We start from the raw sequence: 16,199 nt of genomic DNA on the forward strand, positions 1-16,199 counted from the left end.
AAATGAGTCATAAAAGGTGTTTTTTTCAAGTTTCAAAAAGCTTTATTGTTATCTTGGTACAGCTAAGTTATTACATTCCAAAGTCGGTGAATCAGTAAAACAGGTCTCGTTTACATTGTTTGATCTTGTATCATACCTATAATTTCGATTGCTAACATTAAACTACCCCCCCTGTCCAGCCCTTGAAGCAACATAGCTCTTGAAATCAATATCCCATTTACAACTTTCAGTGAAGATAAAGGCATTACTCCAGTTCAGAGTTCAATCACCATGAGTTCGTCCAGTGAAAAGACAGTCTATTTGATGCCTGAACAGGCGGGGTATCGACTCAGCTATAAGTCATAGTCGGACCTTGTGGCAACCCCTCCCGGAGCACTCCGCCTCCACCCTATGTTCCATTATTCAGGCTTCGTAGCATAAAGCATCTCTTGTGATTGCAGGGGGCCATCGGCGGTGTCTCCCCCCGCCGGTATCTCATTTCCTCCCTCCGCCCCATCTTGCTCTCTCACCCAGAGTCCTGCGCTAATAGGTATAAAGTTAAAGGTCCCCAAATGTCTTTAGGTCTCGATTTCAGGGGTAAGAGGTCTGCGTAACTATTCAATTGACCTTGCCAAGTGGATAAATCCTGTAGCTAGTCCTTGAATTTTGGGGCATGGCCTCTTCCCCCATCTACAGGTCACCCGTTGTTTCGCTCGAAGCAGGCTTAGTGCTAGATATTTTTTGAGTTGTTAACTTCTTGAATGCAGCCCAGCAGAGCTATTCGGGGGGGATGGGTGCATCTGCGTTCCGATCATTTGTGAAAGTCCTTCGAACACCTATACCCAATATTCCCACACCTGTGGACATTGCCACGCTAAGTGTAAAAAGTCAGCTCCCTCCCTGCTACACCTGGCACATTTGTCATCGGTTCGCAGATGGAAAATGTGTAGCTTAACCGGGGTATAATATAGTCGGTGTAGGAATTTGTAATGAATACGTTTTAGTGTACTACTGGCTGTGGCCTTCTCAGTCTGCATACAACTAAACTCCCATTGTTCATCCGACAGTGGGGTCTCCATATCTTTATCCCATTCCGTCCGAGCTGGCGGTGACTGGGAGGGGGGAGCATTCTGTGTGTGTCTGTACAAAAGGGAAGTAAAATGTTTGGGGGCCTCAGGTTGTAGCAGTGCATGCAAGGGGGGGGCAGGTTTGTCGGTTTTGTGGGGAATGCTGGTGTAGCAGCCTTGACACTTTGCCGGAGTCTTCTTTACATAGAAAGGTCCATAGTGGTGGCGGGGGGTGCGTCCCAAAGAATTGCTCCCTGCAGCGGAACTGTCCTTCAACATCTAGGTTACCCCATGTGGTATAGCGAAGAGTCTCAAGTAGCCTTCTGCATATCCCTTCATTAGTGACCTGCAGTAAAGGATTGCGGAGCACAGGGAGTCTGGGGGAGTACATCATTGGAGCACCTAGTTTACGAGCAATTCGTCGCCAAGCCTTGGTAGAGCAATCTACCGTGGACGGGTCCCTTTCCTGTTCTGTAACTGCTGACAATAGGTACCCTAGTGGGGGGCATCGGGGCCATGTAGCCATCCTCCACCACCAGGTGTGGCATGAAGGGGGGTGGGTGGAACCAGTAGGTAGCAAAATGCCCCTGGGCACAGTGGTAGTAGTATTTAAAGTTGGGAACCTCGAACCCTCCCTGATGGTATGGTAGCATCAGCGTGGCCAGGTTAAGTCGCGCCTGTTTTACCACCTCAAATAAGCCACGTAAGTTGTGTGTTAAGCGTTTTAAAAAAAGAACCTCCCCTGGTGGTAAGGTATGTTTATAAAGAGGTAGAGGAGTTTTGGGAGGATTACCATTTTAATGAGGGATATTCCCGCCATAGAGAGGTGCAGGCGCACCCGTTTGGTTATGCTATCTGTTATTTTTTCTATGGCAATTCGTAGTTTGTGCGCATGAGTGTTTCTTTGTCTCGGGATATGTGTATGCCTAAATATTTGAGTTTGTCAGTCTTCCATTCTAAGGGATAGTCCAAAGGGTGCAAGATGGTATTATCCGTCAGCGGGAATATTGCTGACTTAGTCCAGTTTATTTGAATCCCAGATATGGCCCCAAATTTGGTTATTTCCCGCAGGACAGGGTTAAGGTTGTTCTGCGGCTTCTTAATATATAACGCCATGTTGTCGTCCTAGAGGGAGATAAGCAACTGACGAGATGGGAATGTTAATGTTCTTTCTTTATGATGTTGCTGTATCTTAGCTGCTAGAGGTTCAATTGCTAAGGCAAATAGGATGGGGGACAGGGGACAGCCCTGCCTAGTTTCCTTGGAAATACCAAAATTGTTTGATCTAGCGCCATTTAACAGCACTGTGGCAATTGGTCTCCTATATAGTAACTGTACCCAGTTCAGAAAGACGGGGGGTTTTCCCTTGTATCCCAAGGTGCCCATGAGGAAGTCCCACTCCACCGAATCAAACGCTTTTGTAGCGTCCAGGAATACGGCTACCGCCGAGCTATTCGGGTCTATGTCCTGCATGACCGCCAGAAGGGTTCTCAGGCTAGGTGCCATGGCCCTGTTTGGTAGGAACCCTGCTTGGTCAGGCAGCACCAGACGCTCCATCAGAAGGCTAAGCCGATTGGACAGGACTTTAGCGAGTATTTTAGTGTCGCAATTCAATAGTGATAGGGGACGGTAGGATTCGCAGTGTAACGGGGATTTATCTGGTTTCAACAAGGAAACTATCTGAGCCTCTCTCATGGTTCTAGGTAGACTCCCCTCCTCCACTGCTTCATAGAATACCGCTTTCAGGATTGGGGCTAGATGTGTTATGTAAGTTTTGCCATCCAACCCTGGCGCATGTGCTGATTTCATTTGTATGATCGCCTCTTTGATTTCATCAACTTCTAGTTGAATTTACGCTGCGTGTCTCCAAGCCAGGCCTGCACCGTATCCTCGTAATACTGATGGAGGTCAAGCGGGAGCCCCCCTTGGGAGGAATACAAGGAGCTGTAATACTCCACAAATGTCTGCAATTGGTATGGCAAGTTTCTATGTGTCCTACCCTGAGAGTCTTGTATCTCCGCTACACAATTGGAAAATTTGGGCTGGTGCACTGCATTCGCTAATACCTTCCCGGTCCTATCTCCTTCCCCATATGTCCTAGCTCTGTGATACTTTCCTCGAAACTTACACTCTCGTTCAGCAGTGTTTTTATAGTCTGTCACTTTTTTCCTCCGTTTATCTCTGGTTAAATTTTCAGCCATACCAGATTGAGTTCCCCTTCTAGGGCCTTGATATCCTTCTCTAAGGCACTTAGCTCTTGCCTGATGTCCCTGAGGATAGAGATTCACCACCCTCTTGCTGTGACCTTGAATGCCTCCCATACAGTGGTTAGGCTGAAGGCTGATGCAATGTTACGCTCAAAGAAGTTCTTTATCTCTTGCTTAATCTCAGTTCTAAAGACCGCATCGAGCAGATGTAGGGGGTTCAAACGCCAGCCGCCGTAGGGTGATTGATCCACTGGCGCCCGCAGAGCCACCAACATGGGGGAGTGGTCTGAGAGCGTACGGGCTAGATGGGTAACTGTGTCAAGCCAATGTGCCATGCCCACAGATATGATCAAAAAGTCCAGTCTGGACCATGTGGAATACACCGCAGAATAATGTGTACCCTCCCTCTGCGTAGGGTGCTTAAATCGCCAGGTATCCAGCAAGTAATTTGTGTCTATAAGTTCTCGCAGTGTCTTCTGTGTGGTCGTGTAGTGAAGGGAAGAGGCATGGGACCTATCAGTCTGTGGGCATACAACCGTATTGAAGTTGCCTACCCAGATGAATGTAAGTGGAGCCTACTGCCTGGATCTTGTTCCATAACTGGAGTAGGGTGTGTGGGTCATCAGTGTTGGGGCCCTAATAGTTAGCAATTGTTACGTCCTTAGCTTCGAGCCTTCCCCCAGATGAGGCAATACCTCCCGTTAGGGTCAGACTCCGAACCTCCTAGTTCGAACTGCACTCCACATTTAATTAGTATGGCCACTCCTCTTGAGTATCCGCAGTATGACGAGAAGCAGCGGTGAGCTGCCCATCTCGTGGCAAAAGGGGATGTGGTCTCTGGATTTAGGTGGATTTCTTGCTGTAGGGATGAAAGGTGTTTTGCAAGCTGTAAAAACGTTTCGGACTGTTAAAATACCTTAGGTATGACAATCTGGTGCTCAACCCAAATCGAGCCAAGGATGTCAGATTTCTGACTCCCTAGTGCAAGGTTCAATTCAGTGCACCAATAGGAATTAGAAATCCAGTTTGTACACTACCCATTGAGCAGTAATGTGCAGGAAGTAGTTTTTTTGTCATAATGAACCCTACTAGATGCGTTCAAGGCACAGGGGGAAGTTCTATGTGCTGTGCTAGATATTAACAGAAGCAGAAAATAGCAATTTGAGTTTCATAAGATCAATCGCATAGCGTACCTTCTCTTGGTAAAGATTGCTGTTTAGCTATTCTTAGTCACAGCTCTTGCCCTGGAATGATGACCAGTGTAAGGCTGAAGGCCACTTCTGTGCTCCACTGCAGGAGCAGCCCCAACTGAGGCTGGTTGTCTCTGTAAACCGGCGAGACTGCTGTCTTGATAGCTCTAGTGCAAAGCCCCTCCAATTACTGTTCCGATAAATGGGTTTTTATTGTACCTGATCGCCACTTTGATCTTTCATTTATAAAATTAAACTCTGCTTGGAATCATCTTTGTGGCAATTAGACAAAAGATCATGGCTGCCAATGTGTTAGCTCGAGTCTGTAACTAAAAACAATAAATACATGTCGGCTTACACTGCAGGCGTCCATGATTTTATGGCAGCATTCATTAGAAAACCAATACATTGTTAGCCTAGAACTCCACTGACTCCCTGCACAGAAAATGACGGTTCAAGCTCCTGATCCATGCATACAAGGCCCCACACAACTGCAGGCCACTTACTTGATCCACTGCCTACTTGAACCACCACCTAAACTTCAATCAGCCCACCAGACATCTCCTGTCTGCGTCCCTTTCTGAAACGGTCACTCCTGCATCTGAGATGCAGAGTTTGTTCCGTCCGCAAAGACATGGAATGAACTACCCTTTTATCTACGGATCTCCCATTCTCTTCCGGAGTCCTGAAAGTCCCTGAAGACCTGATTATTTGGCTGGACCCTTCCAGCACCTGGATACCCTGACTGGAGGTAAATAGCGCTCTACAAATCTACTGAATGATCGATTTGTAGGAGGTAGACCTGATACTAACGGTTCTGCACTTGTCTAAAACTTCATACTTTCTGCTAAAAAAGTTAGAAAAGCCTGAGCACATAGTTTAAAGGAAATAGAACTTTAAAATGCATTTCTGAGCATGTCGCTTTTTGTATGAAAGAAATAGAAAAGTATGGCAATACAAGTGATCAAAATAGTCAGCGTGACAAATGATGAAATAGAATCTGAACGGGGACTGTCATAACGTTTACGACATCCCTGAAGTAACTCTTAAATTAAACAATAAACATAACACTTCCGAATGTTTTTGCAGTTATTTGTTGAACATTTCGAAACAAAACAATCACTCAGATATTTAAATATTCTGACTGATGTACAGAATCTTGATTATAAACAGTTCATGACACATTTGCAGAACAGAACAAAATGCTAGAATCGTGCATTCAGTGGAATCACTGTTAATCACTTGTATGTTCAATAGCACGTTTTTCATATTGAGATTTAAAAAAATCTCTGCATTGAAAACCACTGTGATCATAGCATACGTTCATTGCAACTCACTGCATTGTGAACAGAGGCGTGATTTTATGTATTGCAAGCTTTGCTACCACAAAATAGCATTGTATATGAGGCCCTTAGTCAGAAATCTTAAATTCCTCTTCAATAAATATTCAAAATTGAAAGCATCTTTGCTTAAACGCTGTAAAAACAAACTTCTATAGTTGGTTTGCTCAAAACTCTGAAGTCAGCCCAATATTCTCAAACAGCCTATTAAACTATCCCATAACAAGAAGGATCTTGGCATATTCCTCGGGAGACCCTCTTCATGGAACTAGATGTCATATGTGGCAAAATATATTTTTCCATCCTTTTCCCCGTAAGAACGTTTATTCGTTTTTGTCCCCCACCTCTCCCAAATACACCAGATCATTAGCGTATATATTGTTAACTTCCCCAACACTATATCTAGGTATGGTCGAAAATATCTGTGAAAGTTACAACTAGTCAAAATCAGTATTTCACTTTTACAGGAGTTGGTCAAACAGACCAAAACAACATGCAGAATTCACCAGCGCCAGACAAGTAATGCACAACTGTACAATTATAGTAGTAAAAGTGTTACCAATCTGCTTTAAACTTTCTTCAAAGGACTGCCATGATTTTACTGGTAGTTTACGTGCAACTATGTCACGGACTTGGACCTGATAAATACCAGAGTGAGCTATAATAGATACCCAATGACACATCCCAAATTCCACTCTTATTTGCCTTTCCTATTTTCAAAACCATGGCTTGTGGATTATAGTAACAAACTAAGGCTCATTTTAAATCCCAATCTATTCTATTCTATTCATTTGGTTTTATAAAGCGTGTAGCTACCCAGAGAGAGCTTCCCTGTGCTAAGTTAGCAACAGAAGAGGACTGAGTAGAAAGAATTAGTTGAAGCGATGGGTTTTACGCAGTTTCCTAAGTTTGAGTTGAGATTCTGTTTTCCTGATTTTACTGGGGGAGTGTTTTCCAAAGCTTGGGGGCTAAAAAAGCTAAAGAACTCCCTCCACTTCTGGTTCTTTTATTTTGTGCACAGCAAATAACTGCTGGGTGGTGTAGTTCCGTGTTCTTACTGTGTTGTAAGGAGTGAGAAGTTTTTTAATTAGCATTGGTCCCCTGTTGTACATTGCCTGGTGTGCCAGGCACAAGACCTCTACCGGAATTATTTTGGTCACAGGCAGCCAATGAAGCCTGGCCAAAGCCGCAGCGGCAAAGGGAAATGTAGGTATTCTGTATCGAAAGCGTGTGGCTGCATTTTGGACTACCTGTAATCTTTTGATGATTGTTTTGGAGCCTCCCAAATAAAGGGTGTTTCCACAGTCGAGATGGGGCATGACTAACCCTTGCACCATGATTGTATTCAATGATTCGGGTAGCTATTTCAGAAGCTTTTGCAGAGTTCTCAGTAGCTCAAAGCAAGTTGTTGCTAGTTTTTTTTGCTTTGGTAGTCCAGAAAAGCTTCTTGTTAAGCCAAAAGCCCAGGCTCTTGACTTCTGGTTGGCGCTGGTAGGACGCCCAGACTTTTATGCCAGTTGGTTTCCATCCATCTGCTTGGGTTGGTTGCCACTACCATCACCTCGGTTTTGTAGCCATTTCATTTTAGGCTGCGAGCTATCATACGTTCTACCACATGTTTGAGACATTGACTAAGTTAGATGGAGGTTCTTCCTGATAGGGCAAACAGTGAGATGATCTGCGTATCGGCTGCGCAGGGGAGGACAAACCATTTTACAATCTCTGTGAGTGAGGTGACATACAAGTTGAATAGAGTCTGACTAAGTGATCTATATATCCAATCTATAGGATATTACCTTAACAACTAAAGGAAATTCCATGATGAATAAAGAGATCTGCAACTTGACCAAGACAACTGGACACTGTAAGAAAATGTCCATGTGAGCAAATCTGCTTAAAGTGGAGAGAGTGTGTGTGTGTGTGTGTTCCAGCATTGGCCAACGTGAATGAATTGTTGAACACTTTCAAACATCCCACTTTTGCAGGTAGTTTTCCCCCTTGAAAATACTATTAGAATATTAAAATACCCCTGTCTAAAGTACAAATATATCCATTTTCATTGTAGGAATGGCGATGAAACTCCTTAATTATTGCTGGGAGTATAAGGAAAGGTGTTTTTGCAGGGGGGGGTCGCGGTTTCTTCCTTGGGTAGAAAGGTTAGCAAGTAAAATGCACTGCTGTACATTCTCCCATTTGTAAATGTACACCTCTTAAATTTCCGAAAGTGCTAGTTTGACTGCTTCTTCAAACATACAACTGGCTCTGCTTTCTCTCTTCCGTTGTTTTTTTTTTTTTTGTAACATCGTGTAAAAATGTTAACACGCTCTCACTTTTTCAGTGCCATTTGCCCCAAACCAAAATGGCCTCCTTATCCTGCAAGAACACCTCGCGTGATCTCACTCACATCAATGTTATCGCTTGAGACTCATCTCAACTGTAGCAATGACGCTTCTTGCCTCACTGCCGGAGCTCGAGCTCCGCTCCACGGCAATTGATGAGGCCCCATGCTTGCGCGAGTGCAGACTCGCGGCAACAACCGTTTCACCTTAAGAGCAAAGCCCTCTTGCGCGCAGTACCGTGCTACCGCTTAACTATTTAATCTGTTAATGCACTCACACGCCTCAAACTAAAACCCCACTTACTGAAACTTAAATTACATATATAACTACCAAAACACTTCTGTAAATTAGAAGCGCCATCTCACCTAATGAGAACCTTTTATCACTAACTTGTACAAACCCTTGCTTATTCTACATATTGATATCCTAAATCATACAACAATTCTCACAGATCATCACTTATCATTTATCCATTCATCAAACATACTAAACAAAAGGTACTTATCTCAGTAAGAGCAGCATTTAAAAGAGTAAGAGTGTTCTATGTTGGGCTTACTTATGGACTGTGAAGTTCTAAGTCTAGATTGTTAGGTGTAGTGTTCTTTAAAGGTGCTGCAGTGGAGTGGCACTAAAAGTTATAATGCATAATGGTAGCCTCCGGTCTCAAAATTAAATTCTTTCCAAATTCCAAGACTCGTGGACCGTTACTCCAAATTTATGAGTTATTGGAAGCTAATTTCCAACTTATTTTGTTAATAAGATTGTATATGTTTACACACCCAGATGCCAATGCACCTTTGCTTCCTTCTCCATATACACCATAGTTTTGAATATAAATGCACGTTGCTTCAGTAGATAAACGTAAATTGTCTCCATATCATGAGAGTGACTTTATCTACCTTTTTTTTGTAATACGTTTTTGTAGACATGCTGGGACTTAGCTACACTTTTTTTGTCATAACTACTAACTTTTGAGCCTATGATTTTGGAACTATGTGTTATGAATACATCTAACCCTAGGAATATATTGGTTTGCCTTTTAGACTATGGAGCAGCAGTTGGGGTGATTGTCATTTTTTAGGTCTGACGTTAGCCAAAACCTGCTAATTTACGAAAATTATATATGTAATTTATAGACTTATAGGGGCTTTCAGCCTTTATCTGTTAATCTGTTTCAGTTATTTTGTTTTGCCTGCTACCGCATACAGCTTAGGGAAAGGAGTCAGCCTAGTTCTGCCATTTGATGATTTTACTATGAATGATTGCATTTTGCTCTTTCACAAGGAGCACGTTGCGCAAAAAGTACTCCCCTTCAGAGCTAGAGTCTACTATGCAAAGCATGCTTTTAGCCATTGTTTATATTTGGTCATATCAGCGAGGTCCCTGATGTTCCACCAACATATACAAAATCAAAACTGACGCTACAAAACAAACTTTGAAAAAGCCAGAAAACTGACAGCTAACTCCAGTCCTATTGGCTTTGCCTGGGACTGTTGTAAAGTGTTGCAGTATAACGTTTTACCTCACTAGTTTGCAAACTGCGCTATGACACAGCATTGCATTGTCTGAGCTTTTGAAGAACTGTTTGCCACTGGTGAAACATGCGTAAATACGAAAAGGCTGTGTTGACTCGTGCAGCATCATTTGATTTTAGTATAATCATCCATTTTGATCTTTTCAAGGTGGTAGATTTAATTCTAGTGTTGGTGCGGCGTGCATGCTGTTTATGTAGATTCAGATTCCCTCTGAGTGCTTAACTGCAGGCTTGATAATGATGGCGGGAAAGCAAACACCCTGAAAGTCACTGTTGACAGTTACGATTGTTTAAATTGTGATTAACGCGAGGCAGCAGAACAGACATTATTGCATTATTTTTATTATTAACACCATAGCCTGCCCCAGTACTTTCGAGTTTTGCTCGATTTCAGTTCATACTTTGTTTGTTGAAAGGCAGTGAAAAGTTCGAATATTAAAGCATTTAGAGATGTTTTTACTTCTAATACAGGCTACGACTATAACCACGTGCAACCATCGCAGTTTGATGAAATGTGTTCTAGTTTCCAGTCACGCGCATGGCATACTGTTCACCCAGAGCTGCAGCTCCTAGTGTTTGTGGCAGTTCTTGGCACATCAACTTGATTTTTGCGAGACTCGTACCAGAGCAAGTTCCTCTTGGGCAGGAAGCTCGTGTCTTGATTGCCTGACCCAAGCTTCCTGTGTAGCAGTTTCAACACCACTCAGATTCAGCTTTCAGAGTGAAGTACAAGCTTCGATCCAGTGCTCATTCATTAACAGCATATCACAGAAGCAAACTAACCAGCAGGGCATGGTCAGTCTTTCTCTTTGTTTCCATCTGTCGTTGTCAACTGTTAAATTATGGGCTTTTGTGTGGTGCTTATTTTGCCATTTCTTTGGTCTTGCGCATTTTTCGGCAGTCTGGTGACTTTACATTGGGCCCTTTAATACCATAGTCTCGTTCTGCTAAAGATATTGTATGGATTTCATGTTCTGGTTACATTCTTTGGTGGTACAGTTTTTTTCATTGAGCTGTGTGTGTGATGTTTTTATCGCCTGTGCTGGCAGGGTGGCCTGTCGTTTTCTTTTGCCTGGTTTCTGAATCCACTTGTTAGAGATCCCTCTTGGGCTGTCTAACCTTTGCAGTTAGTTTCTAAAAGACTTTCTCTCACTAAATATTTGTGGAGAATGTGTTGAAAGTTCCTAAGACTAGCCCAATAGAGCTGACGCAGTCCATCGGCATGGTAACTGTCTTCTTTTTTTAAAAATTATTTTATTCCTAAGTATTTCGGCTGCCCTGAAGACCTGGTTAACATGATCATGTGCTGTAGCCCCAGTGAAAGTATTGATTTCAAAAGACTCCTTTTATTTCCACCCTTTTTGATCCAATCGCTTGTCTAGAGTACAGAGAACATAACTGAAGTAGTCTGTGGGTTAGTAGAGTACTGATGTCTCTATTTCACTCTCCAGTATGTTAATCAAAATTAATTTCCTGTGAAGAATGCTTGACTTTGAAGTTTGTTTGGGTGGAACACGTTACTGTGAAACTTAAATGTGCTCTTTGTTGCCTTTCAAACTCTTCAGTGTTTTAAGAAATAGATTAGAAGTTTGACATGGCAGCAGGAAAGGTAGTTGTTATTCAGTTGTTTCGAAAGTAGAAAGGGGTAATATATGATGCCTTTATAATAAAAACCATTACAACCTGTTTTATATGTGCATCCTCCTACAGATGTTGCCCATTTCTATTTGTGATTACCTGCTTATAGTGATATGTTATTACCCAATTCAGTGTTAATAATTATATTGACTTCATCAGGATGAACGGGTAGGCTTAACTTTCTGGGGTTCAAACCTATGATTTAGAAAGTGTTTCCTGGGTGTTCTTTTGTTCTGTTAGTGAGTTTTGTGTTATTTGTTAGCATGTCCCGCTTGTAGTTTGCCACATTTTTTATCTGAGTTTTGATAGCATGCTTCTTGTATGCAATGAACAAGTGTCCATAGTCATAGTAAGTGATGCGACTCGTTTGGCAGTAATGTGAGGCGCAATAGTCTATCTTTCACAGATTTTATAGTCCCAACGCTTGTTTTTACCAGGTTGTTTGGAGCTGAATTTTGGTCGTGGAATTCAGTTTCATTTTATCCTCTGCTCTATTATCTATCATGCTTTAACCTTTCACTTTAAAGTTTTTGCTAGAGGATGTCTTGAGGAATATTATTCAGAAGAACTGTACCAGATCACTGCCCAGTTTAATTCACTCATTAGATTTCTAGTGCATGATGTTATTTCTTTTAATAGTGGAGAGAATTGCTTGGGTTGGTTTGTAGATTGGTGTTCCCAGTGCAGTTCTGTTGGTTGGGTACGCATGTGCGGGCACATTGATTTCAGTCGTTTGTATTGCCACCTGAATAATTGATTCTGTGTCTGTCTGAAGAGTTACTACACACAGGTTTTTTTTGTGGAGTCGTTGAAGGCCTCTTCTAAAGTACCTGTGATGTTTTTTTAATGTTTTTTTTTTTTTAACCATGTTTGCTCCTTGTTTTGGATCCCATAAGGCAGTTGTCTCTTCTAGGTGTTCCTTCTTTCCTTTTAGAAGACTACCAGTAATATTGTAATTTATTTATTTCAGTGGCTGAAGGAAGGCAAAGATGTGGTGTTATAGGAACAGCAACAGGCTACTTCATATATATGAGTTTGAATATTTTCATTTTTTTTTTCCAAACTACTTTATTGGTTTTTCACAGGGTATACAGAAAGCATATATTCGGTTAATCTGTTATGTTGCAAATATGTTGTATTGTATTTGTAAAACTTTTTTTTAAATAAGTTAAATAAAATCTAGATATGTTTTAATATAGCTATATTGTATCTGCACTGAGTTCCTAAGATATGATGTTGTCTTCTCGATGAGTTGTTAAATTAATTGAACCGCATGACTGCCTAGGGTTTTTGCCTACAATTATAATATTGCCCTGCGCTAGGAGTTCTAGAGCCACTGCAGGTGGTCCTTGATACTTGTCATGTGTGTGCCTTACTTTTTGTAGCCAACAGCACATATTCTAGTCACTTACAATAGAAACAGAATTGTCACAGCATGCTCAGTGATGCTATCTAAAGGTTCAATCAAGCTTGGCTGGAGGTATTGGGCATAATTGGGGTCACTTGACTGCAAGCTATGTTGAACTTTGGTAACATAGCATTCGCTTATGGAAAGAGCAACACCCTGAGCAACCAGTTGATTGTTTACTTGCTTGTTCAGTAGCTACTAACACGGTCTAGCCTAATTCTTGTATGCTTCCTCATTCCAGATCTGTTGATACTGGTTTCCTGAGACACTGTCCCATAATATCAGTAATGAAATTAAACTGTGATATACCTAGGAATCTACATATGTTACTTCAGATCACAAGAAAATACTCAAAATAATATTTTTCTAAACTGTATTTTAACTAGAGATTTAAAATGTACACGTTTGCTTTCCAAACATTTTAAACACATTATTGAATTTAAGTTGTAACAATGCCCTACGCCTATTAAACTTTTCATTCGGCTGCGGAAAACCACAGTATTCTGAAACTACAGTCCTACAGATTTGTTAGACATTTTTAATGTACTAGGTTCATTAAACGGAGGTTCTGAGAGTGAAGTGTCACCCTCCTTGCTTACAGCCTTCCTGTCACTTACTGTCCAATAGTTTAAGCTGCAGTATTCATCTAACCGAATTGGAGAGGCACTCCAACTTTTTCTTCAATGTTTCCATTCCTACTGATTTCTGTGCTTGGGTGGACTCCTGTTGATACGTCTCCTCTGATAACTCCTTTCTGACCACCAGTTAAAGCGTTTGATCTCATAAAGTACCCCATTCTTCTACTGTCCTCCCAGATTTCCCCAAATATACAGATTTCTTGATCACTTCCACCTTTGCTGTCAATTAACCACCTTTCTTGTCCAGTCCTTGTACAGTGGGATTCTTCCAGACTTTGGATCTTGGCTATCTACCTTCCGTCCAGTAGAAAATGCACACAGAGCACACTTTAATAAAATAATAATAAATAGGTGTTTGCCTTTAATCAGTTTGTGTGTGACTTATAGTATATAGATCAGCCATATTATCCCAGTGAACATTTGGCTCCCTTTCTAGTCCATGCACTTTCCGCTAAAGCCCTGCAATGATCCAACAGTTTCAATCCATGTGATCGAAACCTGCATTGAGTGTCTGGTATTAGGGGGGGCGTGGCCTGGAGCTGTTGATGGTGGACGTGTAGTTTGCCAGCTCCGTCCTGTGCCCTGAACACCAGCTGATTATCCTGTGATCCCCTGCCTGCAACCCACCTGATTACTGCCCAGGTTGTCTCCAGGGAGAAGCGGCGTGTAACGGTGCCTCGTTACCCCGCCAGGCCCACTCCTGTGGGAAGCTCTGCCGACGGACCCTGTTGCGGCCTTCAGATCGAGGTGACGCCCCGGCCTCGAGTGACTGGTCTGACCGGCCTGCCCCCATCCTTCTTCGTGGTCCGATCGGGACCCGGGATCGGACTGCTGCCGCTTCACGGGCCGGTGCCACAGGGTGCGGTACCCCCGCTGAGGCTCCATTGCCCCCCCCCCCCCTCCCCCCTCAGCCGCTGCAACACGGACTGCCTACGCTGCTGCGCAGCCCCTCCGAGGCGCAGGAGCGCTTCCACGCTGTCCACCAGCCGCCCAGGTATTCAGCGGGGCTCCGGCGTCACCACCACCGGGTTACAATACTAAGACCGGGCGGAGAACGCGGCGTAGCCGGCGCCGCAGGCTACCATTGTCCCACATAGGACATCAGCGCCGCGGAGCGGTTCTGGCTGGATTTGAGGTGAATACTGGCGCCATCTTGTCGCCGCTTGGGAGCTGAGTGGAGACCCTCGGACCTTGGCAGTCTTGCCCCCATTGACCACGGCTCCGCCAATCAGAGGATCAGAGCCGTTCTGCGGGGCGACAGATATTGGCACCCAACAGACCACGGGCGTGTGGGCCTGTACAGGGGTGGTGTGCCTCGCGCTTTGACGCCTTCTCACAGCGCTATAGGCCGGACCTGACTGCGCTATCGGAAGCCACGATACCCTTGCTTTGTAGCAGTCTGGTTCCCGTCACCATTGCCTCCCCCACCTCCGCGGCGGACCTCGCCAAGACACCAGTGGCGCACCGGCCCACCCTGCATTGACGCCTCGTCTAGGTCTGCTACATTGCCTCGCCAGCCCTGAGATCTACGCTACATCTGCCTCTCCACAGCACATAGTGGTCGAGCCATAACCACTGCCATATACACAGAGTGACCACGGTGAGAGGCTGCCTCTACTACAGCGACACCCTGCTAACAAGATCTATGGGCAGGCCGAGGGGCAAACCTCAGGACCAGGGCGCCCGAATGGATGTGCAGTCCACGGGGTCGGAGGACCCACTAGCCTCCTCCAATATGGACATCATCCCGCCGACCGGTAAGGGCTCACAAGACGCCAAGCTGGACCTGATACTGAATGAAATACGCGCGACGCGCGAAGCACTAGAATCGCGCATAGACAATATGGCGACTGGCCTATCCTTACTTAAGGCGGACCACAATAAATTGGCGGATCGAGTGGCGGAGCAGAAAATAGCGCTGGACGACATTATCCCGCAACAAACGGAACACTCCACGAAACTTGAAAACGTGGAGAAGCAACTGAAGCAGCTGTGGGGAAGAGTGGACGAGGCGGAAGGACGGGCCCGCCGCAACAACGTCCGCATCCTGGGCATTCCGGAGAGAAGCGAGGGGAGAGACCCCACACAGTTTGTGGAGGATTGGCTAAGGAAGCTAGTGGGCCAGAGGGATCTCACTGCTCTCTACAGTGTGGAGAGGGCGCACAGGATGCCATCACGGCCCCCACTAGCTGGGGCGCCGCCGCGCCCACTGATCGCTCGTCTCCTCCATTTCAAAGATCGTGACACTATCCTTCGGGCGGCGAGGGAGGAAGCGCCGATACGCTTCGAAGACAAGACCATCTCGGTCTACCCTGATTTCACACCCACTGTACAGCGAGCCAGGTCCACCTTCATGGGGGTGAAACGCAGGCTGCGGGACAGGAACATGAAATATGCCCTTTTGTTCCCTGCTCGGCTAAAAATCCTGCATAACAACAAGTCCCACTTCTTTGACTCGCCTGAGGAAGCGTCTGAATGGATGGAGGTCGCCCTGACTCCGCCGACTTCACAGGACCAGTTCACAGACCATCACGGCAACGCCCGGAGGGGCTCACCGGAACGACGAAACGACGCTCACAGCCCTGGACGACACTCATCTCATGGAGCAACAGGAGCGGCGCATACCCTTGGACAACAGGCGACGGACCCCACGTCATCTTCCACGCATCGGCGTCTCACTGAGGCGGCCCTGGCCGCCCACGACGCGGAGGCGTCCGGAGACAGACTCACCGTTACCACTGACACTCGTACTGAAGTGTCTGGTTCAATTGACAGCCTACAACTCTTTCCGAAGGTCACGGCACAGATGGCGGCGGAGTTCTGAGCCACGACACAATTACTTCCCTTCACGTGGTAACG

At 44.6% G+C, this 16,199-nt stretch overlaps 1 protein-coding gene across 15 annotated transcripts in view; it reads left to right on the plus strand.

Annotated features, from left to right (window-relative positions):
- CYRIB (CYFIP related Rac1 interactor B) overlaps positions 1 to 16,199 on the plus strand; it is a 478,070-nt gene that overhangs the window by 85,439 nt on the left and 376,432 nt on the right. The window contains exon 1 of one of the 15 annotated variants that reach the window (XM_078686756.1): positions 10,354 to 10,451. The exons of 13 other annotated variants lie outside the window; for them this stretch is intronic. The gene's annotated coding sequence lies outside the window, so the exon portion shown is untranslated. Of the gene's footprint in view, positions 1 to 10,353; positions 10,452 to 16,199 lie in introns of those variants that run through there. One more of the 15 variants, XM_078686770.1, reaches the window with a different exon arrangement.

The sequence above is a fragment of the Lissotriton helveticus genome, chromosome 4_1, assembly GCF_964261635.1.
Source record: "Lissotriton helveticus chromosome 4_1, aLisHel1.1, whole genome shotgun sequence".
Classification (NCBI taxonomy): Eukaryota; Metazoa; Chordata; class Amphibia; order Caudata; family Salamandridae; genus Lissotriton; species Lissotriton helveticus.